We start from the raw sequence: 20,000 nt of genomic DNA, 5'->3' as shown, positions 1-20,000 counted from the left end.
TCACCCATGATGTAAGAAAGATTGTTCACAACATGAAAAAAAATCGGAATCTATGGGGGCGTATGAGGGGGTTGCCCCCCAAAATATTATTTGCTTTCTTCTCCGAAACTACACTTAATTTCAATGAAACTTGACCACCACCTTTATCACTCATGATGTACCAATGCTTGTTCACACCATTAAAACAAGAAAGAGAGCAATTAGAGGTTGCAGACCCTCACCAAGACATGTTTGATGTGGTTGTGTAGTTTTGTGTATTTTGTGTGCTCGTGTGTTATGTGATTAATAAGAGACATACATATCGAGAACTGCCACTTTATAATTGCTGACAGTGTTGACCGGGTACCAAGATGTCCCGTTTTGATGCAACCCAGCTTTGATTGGACACCTGATCCTGACCCATGACGCTTATTATTATTCAATTGAATTTAGAATGTGATTAAAATACATTAAACTCAAATCAAATGGAAGCCCAAATATCTACATTCCTGCATTGGAGTAATCAGAAGGAACCCGAACAAGCTAAAAGCAAAGATGGAGTCATCAGGAGGAATCTGGATGGGATTCACATTTCAGATGCTACTCCTCTACCCTCAAACCTATCCAGTGAGTCTGGTGTTGGCTCAGTGGTTAGGGTGGTGGCTTGGGATTCTAGGGTCCTGAGTTCAAGCCCCGTCGGCCGCTGAATGAATACACCAGGGGGTAGACTCAGCCTGTCATCCTTCCGAGGTCGGCAAAATGAGTACCAGTTCCAGTGTCTGTACTGGTAGAGTGGCAGTGCATCAGCGACACAGTCGCGCTTCAAGAAATGATAGCTACCCCGGCAGCTAAGCTGCCATACAACCACCACCACCTATCCAGGCACAGCCAAATAAGTGTTATTCAAAAAAATCAAAATAAAAAAAAACATCAAAAAAAGAAAAAATTCTGGCTGCCAGACTATTCATCTGATCAGGTTGAAATTTCAAACATATATTCCCATCACCACTGGATCATAATTGTGATGTTTGACATTGATTGATTAAGCAGTTCAAGAGAAAGAATTTTTTTTAAGATTTTCGCTCAACCCAATATGGCTGCCAGACCATATGACATCAGTTATTTATGAATACCTTGGTATCCCCAAGGCTTGGGGAACATTTGTGTGAAGTTCCCCTTGATCTGTCCAGCTGTTCTGGGGAAGAAGATTTTTATAAGTTTTAGGGTAAATCCAATATGGCTGCCAAACCATGTTACCTGTGACATCATATGTGTGAACCTTTTGTTCCTCATAGATAGGCGGTCATACTTGTAAATTTTCGATTCAATGAGTTCAGACATTTCAGAGTAGATTTTTGAAGGGGGTTTTTATTTTTTTAATATGACTGCCGAATCACGTGACCGATGACGGTATCAAAAATAATTTCTGTGGACCCATTTTATCCCTCGATAACCCTCAAAAATTTTCATACTGATCAGATGTAGCGTTACACATATGCAATTATGACATCATAACGAAGGCACCTATAACGTCATTAAAAAAATCACATTTACGTATTCCCCATGAGGAGTACTTGCCATATGCCAAGTTTCAATTTTTTCCTTGGTGCAGTTTCAGTGATGCAGAGGTCCAACGTTTTTCTGTTTATCCAACATGGCTGCCACACCACGTGATCTATGACGTAATTATCAATAAAACATTCTACTTGAGGAGTCGCTCCTCTGGCGAAAACTTTGTCTCGATCAGACAAGCGGTTGCGGAGAAAAATACTCAAGTTCTTTGCAGACGGACAAACAATCAGACAAACAAATGGACCCAAAATTCGTTCCCAAGACACATACAGCAGGTGAGTTCTTGATGGTTACATGGTGAGTTCTTGATGCGCTGTCAATCACGTTGAATCCTGAGAAATTCCAGATTGCTCAGGACCAGGTGAAGTTCTGCGGACATGTTGTCGGATGGAATGGTATTGCTTCATATCCTAATAAGCTGAACGCGATCGCAGATTTCCCTACTCCAACCAACATCACAGATCTTTACTTGTTTCTCGGCTCGGTTCACCAGCTGGACAATTTTTCGGCAGACATTGCCAGTGCATCAGAACCGCTACCTGGACTGCTTAAGAAAGGATCTGTCTTCGACTGGACTGGCGATCATGACAAGGCATTCACTGGCGATCACACTGGCGATCATGACATGGCCCATTTTGATCCAAGGTTACCCACTGTGCTTCAAATGGACGCATCTTGGTTACAACTTACATGGCCTCAGTTTTGCTCTTTGCAGTTGCATGGTGAGCGTCACGACTGGTCCAGTGTGGATCATGTCACCTTTCAGACACGGAATCCAGGTATACCATGATTGAACTCGACGCATTGGCCGTAGCTTGGGCCACATCGAAGAGTAAGCAGGACCTCATTGGGCTTTCATCGTTCAACCTTGTTGTGGACCATAGACCCCTGGTGCCTATCTTCAACTCGTATACATTGGACGCCATTGAGAACCCTCCCCTGCAGCTTATTGTGGGAAAACCGACACCATACAACTTCACCACCACTTGGCGTTGTCATGGTGGAGCACGCAGGCGTTGTTCTCCCACAGATCCCTCCTCTTTTCCCGGACTAATCTCATGAGGCGCCGGAGGATCTACTTGTACACATATTGATTCACTGTTTTTTCCCTGTGGTAGAAACTCGAAGTGGACGATACCCTTGATGTCAAAAACACACGATGAGCATCACCTTGACCTTCGACTTCGACATCCTTGCTTTCTTTGGTTTGGTCTTTCCTCTGCACCTCGGACACTACATTGGTGATGCCGGACTTTTCCACTGACGACTTTGCCGTTTGGTCTCGGGATCATGTTTGAATATCCACGATTCATCGCCAGTAACGACTCTCCCAAGCAGGTCTGGATCATCCTCGAGGCGCTCGATAATGTCTTGACAGACAGTGACTCTTTGCTGTTTCTGGTCCTCGGACAACAGCTTGGGGACCATCTTTGCGCATACCTTGCGCATTTTGAGATTTTCAGCGATGATGCTCCAAACAGTGTCCTTGTTGATGGAGAGTTCCTCAGCAATCATCTGCACCGTGAGTCGACAATCTGCGTGCACCATCTGCTTCACATGCTCGATGTTGTCCGCCGTTCTGCTCATTGAAGGTCTTCCAGACTGTGGATCATCTTCAACCTCCTCCCATTCCTCTTTGAACCTCTTGTGCCATTCAAATGCACGTGTACGTGACATCGTTTCTTCCCCGTAGACTTGCTGCAGCATTGCGAAGGATTCGGAGGGTGTTTTGCCAAGCTTGGCAAGAAACTTCAGATTGGCTCTCTGCTCACGACTCATAGCGCGACAAGTCAGACAACGTGTAAACCACGACCTGTAAAAAAATCGCACAATGAGCTCAGTCAACCATCACCAATCATATATATTGCTGGAATGTTGCGAAACACTGTGACGCAACCTGTTCATTCAAGTTGTATAAGTGGAGCACACAGCAGGCTCAGTCCCGTTACTTTTTAGACGGGCCTTGTATATATGTATGTGTATGTATATATATATATATATATATATATATATATATATATATATATATATATATATATATATATATATATATATATATATATGTGTGTGTATATGTATATGTATATGTATATGTATATGTATATATATATATATATATATATATATATATATATATATATATATATATATATATATATATATATATATATATATATATATACATATATATATGCAAAACAAATACAATGCACTCATTTGATGATAAAAAAAAATTGCTAAACCGATTATCTCACAATCAGTACAAAGTGTGGTTCATCAGTTCCCTGATTATCTATAATTCCAGGTGTGTGTGTGTGTGTGTGTGTGTGTGTGTGTGTGTGTGTGTGTGTGTGTGTGTGTGTGTGTGTGTGTGTGTGTGTGTGTGTGTGTGTGTGCGTGCGTGTGCGCGCGTGTGTGTGTGTATCTGTGTGTGTGTCTGTGTCTGTGTCTGCGTCTGTGTGTGTATCTGTGACTGCTGTTTCTCGACAACCACTGGTCCGATCTAATTGAAACTTTCCAGGTATATTGCTGGGGACCTGAGTATGTGCCTTTTCAAGGTTTGATATTAATCGGACAAGTGCTTCCCAAGTTATGGCCATTTATTTACCAAACCAATGACAGGACACGTTGCTGCGGCCATTTATTTACCAAACCAATGACAGGACACGTTGCTGCCTAGGCATGGCCGATGGAGAAAGGGCGCCTTAGTTACCAATGACAGGACACATTGCTGTGGCCATTTATTTGCCAGACCAATGACAGGACACGTTGCTGCGGAGGCGTGGCCGATGGGGAAAGGGCGCCTTAGTTACCGTGGCGTAGGAGTGGCAATGGTCAATGGCAGCGAATGTCATGGCAAGCAAAGACAGGGAGGTAAACTTGATTTTAATTTGGATTTTAATTAACTCTGTTTGTGTAAGTATCACAGCAGTTGTTACTTCAATGCAAGCGATAATTCGTGGAATGCATGTGAACATTTCGTACGGGCACGCACCACTTCCGGATAGTGATGACTTACTGTATTCTAATAATTTCTCGATTTCTTATGCGCATTTATAGATAAACACAATGGCCCCAAACCAGTCATTGTTTACGAGAGCGAAGGAACGGCCTGTGTGGTTGTTGTATCTGGAACGCTGTTTGAAAGTTTTTTATTATTATTATTTTTTTTTTTTTGCACGTACGGCCACGCATGTACGGACACGCACGTACCGGTACGTACTAGTGCTATAAAAGCAGCTGTGCCTCCATGTGTGTGTCCGTCCAAGTTCCAGCCATTGGTTGGACAGTTCACCTGACGCCACCCACAATTTCTAAATTACGGCCGCCATGTTGGGCCTAACTGCTACGCCATGTTGCTCGTCAAAGACATCTTCAGCACTGTCATATTCACAATCGCCATGCCCTCCCTATAACTTTTTCATTCAGTGTAAAATGACCAAAGCGACAGTTAAATTAATTTTGAGCTGAAAGGCATCACAGGCATTATGAAGATGGGTCTGAGGTATCACATCACAGGTCTTGTGAAGATAGGCCTCAGTGATTGAGGCAGTGGTGTTTTCTATTCATCGCCCAAATAACTATGTGGCATTTCCCTCAAGCAAGGCTTTCACGGCAGAGGTTACGCAGGTCTTTGCTATTATTTCTGATTATTGAGGAGTTGAAGAGTTGTCCGAATTGCATGTGAAAGTTTACTCACAGCAAAAAACGTGTGTGTGTGTGTGTGTGTGTGTTGTGTGTGTTGTGTGTCACTGTTGCAGAGTGACATGATCACCCTATGGATAATGAGCTAGTTTGTCTGAAACTTGGTGCTAGTTTTGCGGTAGAATTCAGATGTTCGATCCTACAGTACATTTCAAAACTTAAGTGGTCCAGGGTCACCTGGGGTGAACATTTTTGAGATCAGACAGTTCGTATGGCCACGAGAGAGCTGGAGGTCTAGGGATGGTGGTGTATATTCCTGAAGTTTGTTTTTGTCCATGACAGGTGATCATGAGGCTGACAAAGTGGTCGAGCAGATTTTCACAGAGGTTGACATAATAAAATAACAGAAGGTGAAATGTATTCGCCATAAACATATAGGCGAAGGGAACGGAAACCCCGGAATGCTGCTTTTGGCTCCAAAAACACCTCGCAGCAAAGTGAGCGGTACTTTTTCTGACCTCAACCTATTCATTTATTCATTCATTCATTATAGTTTCTCCTCCTTTGTTTTCATGTGAAGACTTTCTTGATAACCCATCTGCCGAAGTTCCCTTCCGCTGCACGTCTCTCTACTGCAGGGCTGCGACGGAGACGTGAACTCGGTTTGACGTAACATTCGATCCGAAACACTTCCAGCGTACGTTTTGTGTCCACATTTGACCGAAAGATTCGGGTCGACCTGTTTGGCGTTTCCATCTGAGCTTGTAGCTCGTGCTGGAGTCCCAGGTCAAAAATGTGACCCACTGCGTTGATTACCTCCACCACTGAAGGTGGACGGAGCATAACTTTTCATCCCTAGGTGTGTCTGTCACAGGAGTGGGATGTCTCAAAATGTTGTGGATGGATTCGGATGAACCTTGGTGCAGAGGATGGGTGTGCGACAAGGAGGAATTGATTCAATTTTGTTGAAGATCTAGTTCCGGATCTGAGAATTATTTTAAAGTGATTCTTCACCATTTAGAGATAGAGCCAAAAACGATATATAGCACGAAATTTCAAAAAGTTGGGGACGAGTTATGACAAAACTTGCTAGATGAGTTGGTAAGGTGATAAGAACAAGCCGATTCGATCTTGGTTCAGATCAGAATCCAGATCGGGCCTATCAGTGGGATGCAAAACGTGAACTGTTCAGCCTGGGTTTGAATCTCCAGCCAGCTACAAATGGTCATCCCGGTGTTTCACGTGGAGGGTGTTGAGGGTCACAGATAGATACATCGATGTGATTGCCGTTCCTTGGTTGGACGTTAACCTGGTGTCCCGTCTGCCCGCAGTAGTTGGTGGATGTTTAATATCCCACGGTGCCCTTCGTGAAGAGTATGTGAGTTATCGCCGGCATCCTGAAACAAATCACAAATTCTTGCTCGTACCTATAGGGGGCACCGCATCAACGGCACAGCCGCACCCTCAGCAAATTGCAGCCGTTGTAAACTTTAATTTGCACCTCCTCTTCCCCTCCCCCCCCCCCCCACCCAGGTGTGTGAAAGAGTTCACCTTGATGAAGTATACCTTGGCAAGTTCTTCGCATTGTTAAATGTTCAGTCTTGTTTCGTCTGTGCGTTGGAGTGCAAAGTGAGGTGCAGGAGTCCCAGCCCATAGTGGTGAGCTATCATTTGGTTGCATTCGCAATGAATTTATACACAATGCAAGGTTACAACTTTTGTTTAACCAGCTGTTTAAAGAAGGTATTTAATGTTGATGTCATTTGCGGAAATATCAGATATGTTTTTTATTATGCCTCCACTGATAAAGTCGCCGGAGGAATTATGCTTTTGGGTTTTCCGTCCGTCCATGCTAATTACCCCCGCCGAAGGAGAGGGTATTGCATTTGGGTCCGTTTGTTTGTTAATTTCCGGAATCCTTCGGATTTCTTCATATATGTTGGTCGGTTGTGTGTGTCATTCTGTGTGTCTGTCTGTTTGTTTGTTTGTTTGTTTACCCTGTAGCAGCCACACCATTTCAGCGATCATGACCAAATTGGGTACAGACGTTGGCCATGGTCCTACTTCGACACTTGTCGTTTTTGGTGAATCTAGGTCAAAGGTTAGGGTCAAGGTCACCGAAAAACCGAAATTCTTATTTTCGCAATGACGTCCGCTAAAATGGTCGTATCGACTTCAAACCAAATCCAAAATGTGCATCTTCCAATTCTGCATCCAACCATATGTCTCATTGGGGTGTCACTCTCACACCAACACCCTTCTTAGCGGTTGGGGGTCGAATGTCAGGGGGTGTCAGGTCAAAACTTTCAAATTGCGATAAAAACGTCATTTCGATCCCGATTGACTTCCAAGTTATGATCATGACCAAACTAAGTGCTATAACTCATTAAACAGCAGCACTATTGAGTTCTAAGAACCAAATTGATTTCCAGGTTTTTGTTTTTTCAGAGATCATGGAGATATGACAAAGTCATTCCAGCAATTCCTTGCTCAACGAGCAATTTCATTTGTTTGTTTGTGTACAAAGAACTTTGTGTTTTTCTCCACAACCGCTTGTCGGATTGCAACTACTCATGGAGAATGTTTTAATAATTATTATGACATCACGGGTCACATGGTGTGGCAGCCATATTGGAAAAACAGAAAAATTTTGGACCTCTGTATCTCTGAAACTGCACCAAGGAAATAATTGAAACTTGGTACATATCAAGTACACTCCCCATGGTGAATCAGTGTGGTTTTTATGACGTCATAGTTGCCTTCCTTATGACGTCATAATTACATATGTAGAACACCACATACAATCAGTATAAAAAAATTTTGAGGGTCATCTCAGGATAAAATGGTCCACAGAAATTTTTTTGATGATGTGTCAGTCACGTGATTCAGCAGCCATATTGTTAAAAAAGAAAAACCTTCAAAAATCTTCTCTGAAATGCCTGAACAGTTTGAGGCCAAACTTTACACGTATGACTGTTTGTCCATGAGGAACAAAAGGTTCACACACGTGATGTCATAGGTCACATGGTTTGGCAGCCAAATTAGATTTACCCTAAAACCCATAAAAAATACACCACTCAAAAGAAGTCCCGGCAAGGGTCTGAAATCTCTGATTGCTCTTTTTCTTGTTTTCTCTTCAACCGCTTATCTGATTGACAGAAAATTTTCACCATCAGTGTAATTACTCATGTAGAATATTTTCATAATTAGGGAATCATAGGTCACGTGGTGTGGCAGCCATATTGAAAAAAGGAAAAACTTTAGACCTCTGTATCTCCGAAACCGCTCCATGAAAAAAATTGAAACTTGGCACATGGCAAGAACTCTGCATGGGGAATTAGTGTGATTTTGTATGATGCCATATGTGGCTTCGTTATGACGTCATAATTTCATACATCCAGCGCTTTTAGCCAATCAGTGTGAAAAATTTTGAGGGTCATCCAGGGCTAAATTGTATGGGGGGAAAAATTGATGATGTCATCGGTCATGTGGTTCGGCAGGCATTTTTTTTTAAACATAAAAGTCTTCAAAAATCCTCTCTAAAACAGCTGAACAGATTGGGGATAAACTTTACAGGTATGATCACCTATCCACGAGGAACAACAAGTTCTCCACCTATGACATCATCGGTCACATGGTTTGGCAGATATGATATTTTTCAAGAATAAACCTTCAAAAATCCTCTCCAGAATGACTTGACAGATTGAGGGGAAACTTCACCCACATGTTCCCAAATCCCTGGGGATACCAGGTTGTTCATAAATAATGAATAGGTGACATGGTCTGGCAGCCATATTGGTTTGAACAAAAATCTTTTTAAAAAATTATTTCTCTTGAACCCCTCCATCAATGAATGTGAAACGTCACAATTATGATCGAGTAGTCATGGGGAATATATGTTTTAAATTTCAACCAGATTTGACGCATGCTCTGTTCGCCAGAATTATTTAATCTTTTGAATCTGTGTCAGGGATATTAAACAATGATATATTTGACTCTCTCAATCCTCCACCCCCTCCCCCCCCCCCAACTCCGGAGATTCTGAAGCCATCTGGCAAAAAATTTTGTGGTCTGACGAAGCCAAGATGGAACTTTTTTGCCTAAATGCAAAACGTTGCATTTGGCGCAAACCCAACACAACATATCACCCAGGGAACACCATCCCTACTGTTAAGCATGGTGGTGGCAGCATCATGTTATTATTATTATTATTATTATTTTATTATTATTATTTTACTTATATGTTGAAGGCTCCAGTCATGAATAAAAGAACTGCATTGATAGAAAAGTAAGGAAAAAGAGAATAGACTCAGAATTTTTGAGGAAGTAAAAAAATCTGCTGTTTGAAAAGGGGAAGGTCAGAAGTGTTTGCGAAGACGTGAGAAGGTAAAGAGTTCCAGAGTTTGGCAATGGAGGGGAAGAAATAAACATCGTAATGGCCCACCCTTGAGTTGCCAATGGCCACACAATAATAATGTGATGATGTGGCTTGTCGAGTATTCCTTGGTCTCACTAATGGTGGAGGTACACAAGCAGCAAGTTCTTGAGAGCAGAAACCAAAGTCATATCTGTAGAAAAGAGAAAGAGAGCCCACTTTGCAGCGTAATTTGAGCAGGTCGAGTTTTGAGGTCAGATTCGTGGAGTTGACAAGTCGGATAACTTTGTATTCAATTCCGTCCAGTAAGTATGTGGAGCTGGTGCCTCCCCAGCTTCACACACTTATGATTGTCAGTTCAGGCCAGATTACATCTGTGACTTGCTACAGGTACTATGTGAACTTGTACTAACCTGTTTCATGATCGGGTTGTGGGCAACTAAACCATCTCCCTCACCAGGTTTCCTGGTGAAGAGGGTGTATGGACATGGACACCCAGCAGGATTAAAAACAAAACCTGTCAAAGGGTGGAGGAGGTCCTTGTGAGCCAACAGCCATCCATATCTAGTGCCCAACTGTGTCTGCAAACGTCCTCCTGCAGTTGAGTTACTTTTTTAGGAGGTTGGTGGCAGGATTTGCACTCCGGCCACCGTAAAACCCTTCACTCTGCAAAACACAAGAAAAATGCAAAGAAATCTGAAATCTCACTCCGTGGGAGTACCTCCTGTGTAGCTGCCCTCCACAGGGCAGCTGACCGGATGACGAGATTGGGGCAAAGCCTTCGGGACCCCCATTCTTTGTTGGTACAAGGAAAACCACGGGGTAACATTTCCGGGTCAGATTGCAGGAGAGTGTGTCGGAGTGGTGCTGAGGTGTGGTCCACCAGATGGCGGTCTCCTTGGGTTAGCCTGAGGCGGTCTTTCGGATGGGTGCTTAGAATGTCCTATCCCAAAGGGAGGATGATAATCTGTCTCTGTTATCATCTGAGCTCAAGCGTTTGAACATTGGTATTGCAGAACTCTTTGTTCGGAGACTGGATAGTGGCGAGATCATGGCGGGTGGCGACACCTACTGTTCTGGTCGCTCTGATGGTTACCATACCCGAGGATTTGCTGTAGTTGTGTCCAATAAGCTGACTCCAATGATAATTGAGGAAACACCAGTCAATGAGTGCATTATGAGAATAAGGATTCATCACTCCTTGGGTATCATTTCACTGGTCTCTGTATATGATCCGACAGAGGCGAGTGATCTCACAGTGAAGGACAAATTCCACGCTCGAATTTGTGGTTGATCAGTGCCCCAGGTGAGATACTCTTCTAGTCTTGGGGGATTTCATTGCATTGACAGGAACTGATAGGGATGGTTATGAGACATGTGTTGGTCTCCATGGGTCTGGAACTGTGAACCATAATAGCACCAAGTTCATTGACTTTCCAAGAAGTCATGGACTAAGGGTGGCTGGTTCATGGTTTCAGCACCCACAGGCTCATCACTGGACATGGTATTCCAACGCTGATGGTGTGGCAAAGAAGATTGACCATGTGCTCATTGATGGTCACTGGAGGATGATTCAGAACTGCAGGGTCAACTGGAGTGCTCAGTTCCTCAATACCGACCACAGGCTTGTGGTCGCAATTTTGAAGTTGCAGCTTAAATCTGGGAGAATGGTACCACCACAGCCTAGGCTGGATGTTGGCAAGCTCAAGGATGAGAGGGTTGCTGAGGAGTTTGCAAACAGGCTGAATGGGGATTTGGGGGGTCTCGGTGCTTTGGAGAATCCTGGAGTTGTGGAGTGCCTTCAAGACCATCATCTTTGATGTTGCCGGTGGATGTCTTGGAACTCACCAGAGAGCAATGAAGAGTTTTGCCTCTCAAGGGACACTGGATACCATTGACCAGAGTCGCAGGGTCAGGCTTTAATGGCAGAGCTGAGCTGTTCAGGAAGTTTAGGTGTAAAATTGTACATGCGCTGAGGGTGAACAAGGAGGAATCTGTGAGGAATCTGTGATGGGCTAGAGCATCACCTGTGGTCAAGTGATTCTCATCCTGCTTCCAGGGGAATTCAAGCATTGCGTTTCTCCAAGCCCGTCCCTCGGTGTACTGCAATAAGAGTGGAGGTTGGTAGGCTCTTGACAGAGGAATCCCAAGTGAAGGCCTGCTGGGCCAATTACTTTGAGCAGCTTTACCAGGCTGATCCACCAACTGTTGACTTGGAGGTCAGGGGTGTTACTATCCCAATTGCTGACCCTCCAATTAACTGCGATCCACCTTTGTTGGTGGAAACACGGGCTGTGGTGAACTGGTTGAAATGGGATAAAGCTCCTGGAATTTGAGGCATCCATGCTGAACTTCTCAAGGCTGGTGGAAATACTGTACTCATACCAATGCATGCAATTCTGTGCTCTGCCTGGAACACAGGCATCATCCTGGAAGATGGGCCTTGTTGTCCCTCTCTAGAAAGGGAAGGGTGATCACCTAGACTGCAACAACTCCCGAGGGTTGACGCTGTTCTCAGTGCTGGGCAAGGTCTTTGCTCGGACAATTATTGACAGGGTTCACCACCATCTGCTTGAGCAACAGCACCCAGAGCAGTCAGGCTTTACACCAAAGAGGTCAACGATTGACCGTATCCTTGCCCTTCGTGTCCTCACCGAACGCAGTTGAGAGTTTTGGCAGGGGCTGCTTGCAGCGTCTATTGATCTCTGCAAAGCATTCGATTCAGTGAATTGTGATGCCCTCTGGAGGATTCTTGGTCTTTGTGGGGTGCCACCAAAACTGATCAATCTGATGTCTGAATTGTACTCTGGTACTGAAAGTGCTGTGAGATGTGGTGATATCATCTCTGACTTATTTCCAGTTGTTACTGGAGTTTGTTAGGGGTGTGTACTGGCCCCCACACTTTTCAGCACTTGTATGGACTGGATTCTGGGGAGGATGTCAAATAGATCAAGCTGTGCTGCATCGTTTGGGAATGTCAAGATCTCTGACCTTGATTTCGCAGATGATGCAGTCATCTTTGCGGAGACTCTGGAAATCCTTTTGGGGGCCCTCGAGGTGCTGAATGAGGAGCCAGAGCCACTGGGATTACGGGTTTCCGAGATCAAAACTAAGATCCAGGCTTTCATTGACATATTGAATGCTGCTGTCCTGTCTGTGTCTGTTTGTGGTGAGGATGTTGAGGTCATGGAGAGATTCACTTACCTTGGCAGTGATATTCATGTCTCTGCTGGCTGTGAGCCAGAGGTCAATAGACATCTGGGTTGGGCTTGGGGAGTCATGGATTCAATGCATCATGGGGTGTGGTGTTGTCAATACCTGTGCAGGAGGATGAAAGTTCGTGTATTCGGGTCCTTGGTGCTTCCAGTCTTGCTCTGCAGATGTGAGACCTGGGCTCTGACCAGGGATCTGAGATGGCGACTTAATTTGTTCGTCTCTTCTCCAGGTCTCTTCAGAGAATCCTTGGTTATCGCTGGTCAGACTTTGTGTCCAACGAGCAGTTGCTGAGAGACTCAAATGAGATTTATTACCTGCATAGTCCATGAGCATCTGCTGCGGCTGTATGGACAAGTGCCTCGTTTTCCTGATTCTGATCCTGCTCACCAGATTCTCTCAGCGAGGGAGCTTCGGGAGTGGAGGAGGCCAATGGGCCGACCACATGCATCGTGTTTGCAGCAGGTTGCTCGGCATCTCAAAGAGATGGGGATGGGCCTGACATCTCCCTGGGGAATGGCCCGACGGAGGTCCCTGAAGTTCCGGCAGAAAGTGCACACAGCGACGCACTGCTCCGGCGCATGCTCCCATACCTGGCCTGACCTGAACCTCCCCAGATGTGAAAGCAGTACTCTACAAGGACGAATCAATCCTTTATATAGTTGGAGCAACTGTTCAGAGGAGAAGAATCTTCAACATCTGAACAGGACTCCTAATTTATTTGAGGCAGACGTAATGTGTGGATGCCAAAATAAATTTGATGTTTGAGTAATAAAATATTTAGTCGCTTTATTGTGTCACACGGTGTAATTGTGGAGCTTTCAAAGGAGCTTGGAGAGCTGAGAAGGGTTTTAGAGAGAGATATAGGAAGAAATTGAGTTTTGGAAGCATTGAACTAAACTTGATTACATTTTCCCCACTGGGAGATTTTGTCCAAATCCGAATTTAAAGAGGTGGCTGTGACAAAGCGAGATGTAAATCAAGTGAGGGAAGATGGGGCACATGGAAAAAAACATGGAGGAATGCAATGTTGAGTCATCAGCATACGAGTGCATTTGTTTTTTTTATGGAAATAGTCATTAATAAAAAAGAAGGAAGAGTTGGAGACAGGACAGAACACCAGGGTACACCGCTGTTGATAGGGAAGAGGGGAGGGGAGAGATGTTGAACCATCAACAATTACGGAGATAGAGCAGTCGGAGAGAAAGCTCGATATCAGCGAGCAGAGTGAAGGAGGAAAGCCGAAAGAGGGAAGCTAGTATATCAGACCCCGATGCCAAACTCTTCCAAAGGCTTTTGAGATATCAAGGCCAACAACAAAGGATTCCCCAAAGAAGAGGCCCAGACATTCGTAATGTAAGAAAGGATATCACCTGTCGATCTTGCCTTGCGAAAGCCGTATTGGTGGTCAGATAGAAGACTGTGAGATTCAAGATGCTTGAGAAAATGGGAATTGAGAAGACATTCAAAGACTTTGGAAACAGTTGAAGTCAGAGCAATGGTGCGGTAGTTAGAAAGGTTTGAACGATCACCCTTCTTTAAAACAAGCTGTACTAAGGCATGTTTCCAGGTAAGAGGAAAAGTTTGGGTTTTCAAACAAAACTGAAACAAACGAGCAAGCACGGGTGCACGTTCTGAAGCACATTCCTTCAAGACACGGGGAGGAATGCCATCTTGCCCATAGACCTTGCTTATGTCCAGAGAGAGGAGTACTTTTTGACTGCATGAAAAGAGATTATAGGGAAGGACAGGATTGGTGAGGGCAGCATCAAAAGGAGATGGAATGTTCGAGTCATCCAGTATGGAATTAGAGGAGAAAAGAGAACCAAAAAGAGTTGCTTTATCGATCAGAGAGACAGCGATAGTATCATCGGAACGGAAAAGTGAAGGAAAGGTAGAGCGACATAAGTTTTTTTGGTGATACTTTTAGCTTAGGACCAGAAAGATCTATTCGTGGAAGAAGATGAGAAGTTGTCACATTTCTTTCGAATAAAGGAATGCTTCGCTTCACGAATAACATGTTTGCAATGATTTCTGGTGGATATGAAAGCTGAATGTGAGTCGGAGGAAGAAGAGCTTTTCCATGTCCGATATGCGGCATCTCTTACACGAATGGCCACAGAGCAGGAATTATTGAACCAAGAATTGGTCGGAGAGATAGATTTGAAAGAGAAGGGAATATAAGCCTCCATTCCTGCAACAATAACCTCAGCTATACGTTCAGCAGAGATAGAGGCATCGCCCGACGAGAGGCAGTAGTCTTTCCAGGAAAAGTCAGAGAAGAAGTTTCGTAAACCAGTCCAGTCTGAAATGCCAATACTGGCGTTTCGTCGGAGCAGTCGGATGAGAAGAAGTGCTGGTAAGTAAAGTGATTTTCACAAGATTGTGGTCAGAAGAACCAATTGGAGGTGAAATTGTCGTTGTAATGCAACGGATTGGAAGTGAAGAATAAATCCAAATTATTGGTCGTGTGCTCATGACGATATGAGATATGGGTCGGGTGGGTGATATTTTGTTCCAAGTCATTAAGAATGGAAAATGTAAGAGCTTCAACTCCCCCAACATCCGTGTGGGAATATTTCAGCCACTCCCTGTGGAGTACATTGAAGTCTCCGAGATAGAGAAATTCTGCTTGAGGGTGTTCGGATGTCATGACCTCATTCCAAGAGTTAAGATAGTCAAATAAAGCGATAAAGTTTGTAGAATTGGGAGAGTAGTAAGTGAAACAGAAAGATGGTGATGGTCGCGAGACAAATCGTAAGTCGGATGACATCAAAGTTTGGAGATTTGACGTCCATGAGGCGGACAGCAGGCGTGTTGATGTTGGAATTGAAACAGACTCCTCCTATGAAGCGGAATCGTGAGTGAAGGTTGTAGTTTGAAATGTTAAAAGAATTAACAAGATCATCATGTGACAATTGGATCTCTGAGAGAAGCAAGATATTCAGAGAGGAGCTTGCTAGATGATGTTCAACAGAGGAAAATTTGAAGAAAGACCATGGATGTTGGTGAAATGAATTGAAAAAAGTCACGTTCGTTCAAAAGGCAAGGGTCTTGGGAGGGACCGATACTACTACTACTACTACTACTACCTGAGCACCCCTCTCGTTGGCAGCAGAGACAGGCAGATCACCAGAGATTATTCGCACCCCATAATGCCGGGAACTAGGGACCATTGACTTTTCGGACTTTATCATATTTCATTGGAGACTGTCTCAGGGAATTGAGAGGAAGGAGAAATAAAAGAGAATGTAGAATGAGGAGTGAAAATGAGTGAGTAAGAAAGTGTATGATGTTTGTTTGCGAGAAAGAGAGATTAAAACTAACCTGGTAGTTATAGTTTGAGTGAGACAGAAAGTAAGACCAGCAATCCTAACACGGAGAGTGTAAGATGGTTCTGGGCACCACTTTAATGCTCCGAAGTCAGAACGGTAGTACTACCCCGAGTGGTTGTTGTCTATAAGCTATCACCTAAAAATATGGGGATGTTTCTCATCAACAGGGACTGGGACATTTGTCAGGAGAAAAGGGAAAATGGATTGAGCAAAATACAGAAAAATCCTGGAGGAAAACCTGCTGCCCTCTGCAAGAAAGCTGAAATTGGGACGGAAGTTCACGTTTCAGCTTGACAATGACCCGAAGTACACAGCCAAAGCTACACTGGAGTGGCTAAGGAACAAAAAGATAAATGTCCTTGAATGGCCCAGTCAGGGCCACGACCTAAATCCAATCAAAAATCTGTGCCATGACTTGAAGATTACTGTCCATCAACATTTCCCACACAACTTGACTGAACTTGAACAGTTTTGTACAGAAGAATGGGCAAATATTGCCCAATCATGGTAGGCAAAGTTGGTAGAAACCTATCCCAACAGACTCGGCTGTAATTGCTGGCAAAGGTGTTTCTTCCAGGTATTAACTCAGGGGAGCGGACACTTATCTAACCAAGAAAGATATTCTAATTTTTTTTTATTTTTAATCAATTTTTTGAAATTTATACAATTTGTTTTTCACTTGGAAGTTGTGAATTACGATGTGTAAATAAAGATGAAAAAGTCTGATTTAATGAAATTTAATTCCAGGCTTGAAGGCAACAAAAGGTGAAAATTTTATAAGGGGGTGTAGACTTACGATGCGCACTGTACTCTTCGCGAAGGATACCGTGGGATCTTTAATGTCCATCAACTAATGCCAGACAGCCGGAATCCCGTTTAACATCCATCCGAGGGACGGCACACACTTTGAAAAATCACCCAGTCTGTAAAACACCAATATGACAGTTCATAGCCGGGTCACGATTCGAACCTTTGAGGTGAGCATGTGTACCTCTTGTCCATCCCATCAGCCATTTAGCTGAGTAGTAGTAGGAAAAAAAATTGATCGTTTTGAGCCCCTTATGGAGCCTCAAAACCTTTGGCAAGAAAGTAAAAGTGGAGAGCAGAGTTATTGATGGCATCTGGGATTAGTGAAGGGGGGGGTACTTGGTTGGGGGGCTCGAGAAAATGAGAAAACTGGCTTGGTACAGGCAGCACACATGAGAGAAAAACAAACAAATATAAAAACTGAATACATTGCCAAAGCCAAAAGTTGTTCTCATTTGATTTCCTTTTGGAGTTTTCTTTCTTGCTCGGTTATGCTGTAACAAGCCCTGCTTGCTCAGCAGAAATGTGTTCTCCATGCAAGCACCACTGGCACTCTGACGGCATGAATGAGACATAAAGTCTTTATGTGTACTTGCAGCAACAGAATAAACAGATCACAATGGACAGATTTATTTGCTTTGCTTCCATACACATAACAGCCATACGATGTCAACGGCGGTATGGCAACTTGACTATTTAGGAGAAAGTTAATAGGGGAAGAAAAGATCACAGGTAGGGATGGAGAGTGATGCTCTGACAAGTTGAAACCTTGGAAAGAAGAGTGGGATTGACCAGACTGGAGGAAGGAGGTTCTACATGAAGCAGGAGATCGAAGGAGGTTCAATTGCTTCGATTTTTGCAGTTTCACATGGATGAAAGATCGTAGACAACCTCGATCGGGCTTGAGAGGGACGGAGTGATGAAAGAGAAGAGCAAGGCCGGAAGAGAGGCTGTAGGAGAACAGATGGGCCACCAACCTGTGTGCACCGAGAGAGCAGCACACCCTGTGCTTCTGTGTTTTTTGGGCGACGCCAATGTGTCGACAACTTTGGATTCCACAGCATCCTGGAGAGACTGGTGTGAAGTAGGGTCACCAGCCCATTGAGAACAAAAGTACTTCATTGAGCTATGGATGAAGGCCTTGTAGACTGAGAGGTTCAGATTTACAATGGAATCACTCTTTGGTTGCTTGCTTGTTTATTTACTTATTGATTGATTGATTTCTGTTATTTTATTTATTTCTGTTGAGTTAGATGGATTTTTGTTAGTGCTTCCTTTCTTATGTGTATGAATGTAATTTTAGTACCAATCCATCCATTGGGACCATACTCTGTGCAGAGCATTGGTGCTGCCCAAGCAGTCTCCTTGGCAATCGGGTACAATCCTATACAGGTCACCACTCCGACATAGGATAGCAGCAAGCTGGCACTCATTTTGCCGACCTCAGAAGGATGAATGACAGGCAGAGTCAACCCCACCTGGTATTAATTCAACAGCCGAGTGGGAATGTGAACTCAGGATCCGAGGATCCCAAGCCCATCACCCTAACCATTAAGCCAACACCAGGCATGCCTCAATCCCAAGTTGCCTAAAGAGCATTGGATCCTCATGGGGCCACCAAACAGCAATTAAAGACCAGGGGCAAACCTCATGAAGCAAGTGAACTTTTTACCTTATCAAGAATTTAAATTTGGCTAAAGTACCAGCTCGAAAGTGTTCTCTTGTAACCAATACCATGACTTTTTGGGGACAACATATTCCTGGCGAATGTATGACTCCTGATCGATTGTGTTGTTGTAGTTCTTCATCACGTCCACAGGCCACAGTTATTCCCACCTTCGAGTGGGTCGACAAGGCGAATTCAAGTGTGGCCTGTCTTTGATGAACCGGCTTGTAAGTTTGAGCAGGGATTTGTAATTTGTTCAGGGTGCTGGTGATAGCTCTCACCTCCTCTTCACACAAGACTCAAAGCTCATCGTGGGAGTCTTTAACGTCCGTTAACTAATACTTTAGTTCGATGGGAAACCCAATTTAACATCCATCCGGGGAAAGACGCACACGTTGATGTCACGTCATGCCTGCAAAGGGAACACCAGGATGACAGTTTATAGCCAGGTTGGGATTCGAACCCAGGCTAGACAGCTTTGAGGTGAGTGTGCCTACCTCGAAGCCATCCTGCCAGTCCAAGCAAGCAATTGTTCAGCTCGAAGCTCATCATAGCCAGTTTATATATGACTAAACCCTTCCATATTCTTTATTGCTTTCAGAATTTTGTGACTGATGACTGTCTAGTGACATTATTTCCTGTTTTTATTTTCAGTTCTAGTATCATTACAATGGTGTCCAACTTCGAGGAGCTACGAGGCGGTGTTACAAGCTCTATTTCTGCTGAGTTTAGGCCTCTTGATGTGTGTCGTGTCACCTTCGGTCCAGGCCTGGGCTCAGCAAACAGACATGAGTCTGTGTAGTAGTTTACAGAGCACCCTTCAGTTCCCCCAGAATGTTGCCATTTCAGCTTGCTTGCTTTTAGCTCTAATCATTCGCTGCTTCACTGCCTGACTCGCATCTTGTCTCCTGAATCCCCTTGTATCCTCTTCTCTCTTTCTTTCCCTCTGTCGTCATCCTCAACACCCACCACTCGAATCCACATCCGATATTCCCATTGAAGCACTATTCCAGACAAGAGATGCACCAAGCCTCAATATAAAAGTCCTTCTGATTACTGGTTAATTGAAATTTCCTCCGCCACTGAAGGTGGGCAGATGTTATGTTTTCACTCCTGTCTGTTTGTCTGTCTGGTGAGCAGGATATCTCAAAACATTATGGACAGATTCGGACGGAACTTGGTTGACAAGATGGGTGTGTGACAAGGATGAATCGATGAGATTTTGGTTAAGATCCGGATCTGAATCTGGATGCGAGAATTTATTTTAAATGACAAAACTTGGTGGATGAGTTGATTAGGTGACAAGAAGAAGCCGATTCGATTTTGATTCAGGTCCGAATCCAGATCCGGCCTATCATTGGGATACAAAACGTAAACTGTCCAGCCTGGCGGAGGTGCTGTTCTTGTTA

The 20,000-nt window shown here is 44.0% G+C and overlaps 1 protein-coding gene across 6 annotated transcripts in view; it reads left to right on the top strand.

Moving 5' to 3' along the window:
• LOC147011499 (uncharacterized) overlaps window positions 1-20,000 on the top strand; it is a 119,574-nt gene that overhangs the window by 42,083 nt on the left and 57,491 nt on the right. For 3 of the 6 annotated variants that reach the window (XR_015051817.1, XR_015051816.1, XR_015051815.1), the window contains one exon: window positions 6,730-6,854. The exons of the other annotated variants lie outside the window; for them this stretch is intronic. The gene's annotated coding sequence lies outside the window, so the exon portion shown is untranslated. The remainder of the gene's footprint in view (window positions 1-6,729; window positions 6,855-20,000) is intronic. 6 annotated transcript variants of the gene reach the window in all.

The sequence above is a fragment of the Eptatretus burgeri genome, chromosome 15, assembly GCF_056783735.1.
Source record: "Eptatretus burgeri isolate ZD-2024b chromosome 15, Ebu_testis_v1, whole genome shotgun sequence".
NCBI classification, from domain to species: Eukaryota; Metazoa; Chordata; class Myxini; order Myxiniformes; family Myxinidae; genus Eptatretus; species Eptatretus burgeri.
This window is presented reverse-complemented; position numbering and strand designations above follow the sequence as displayed.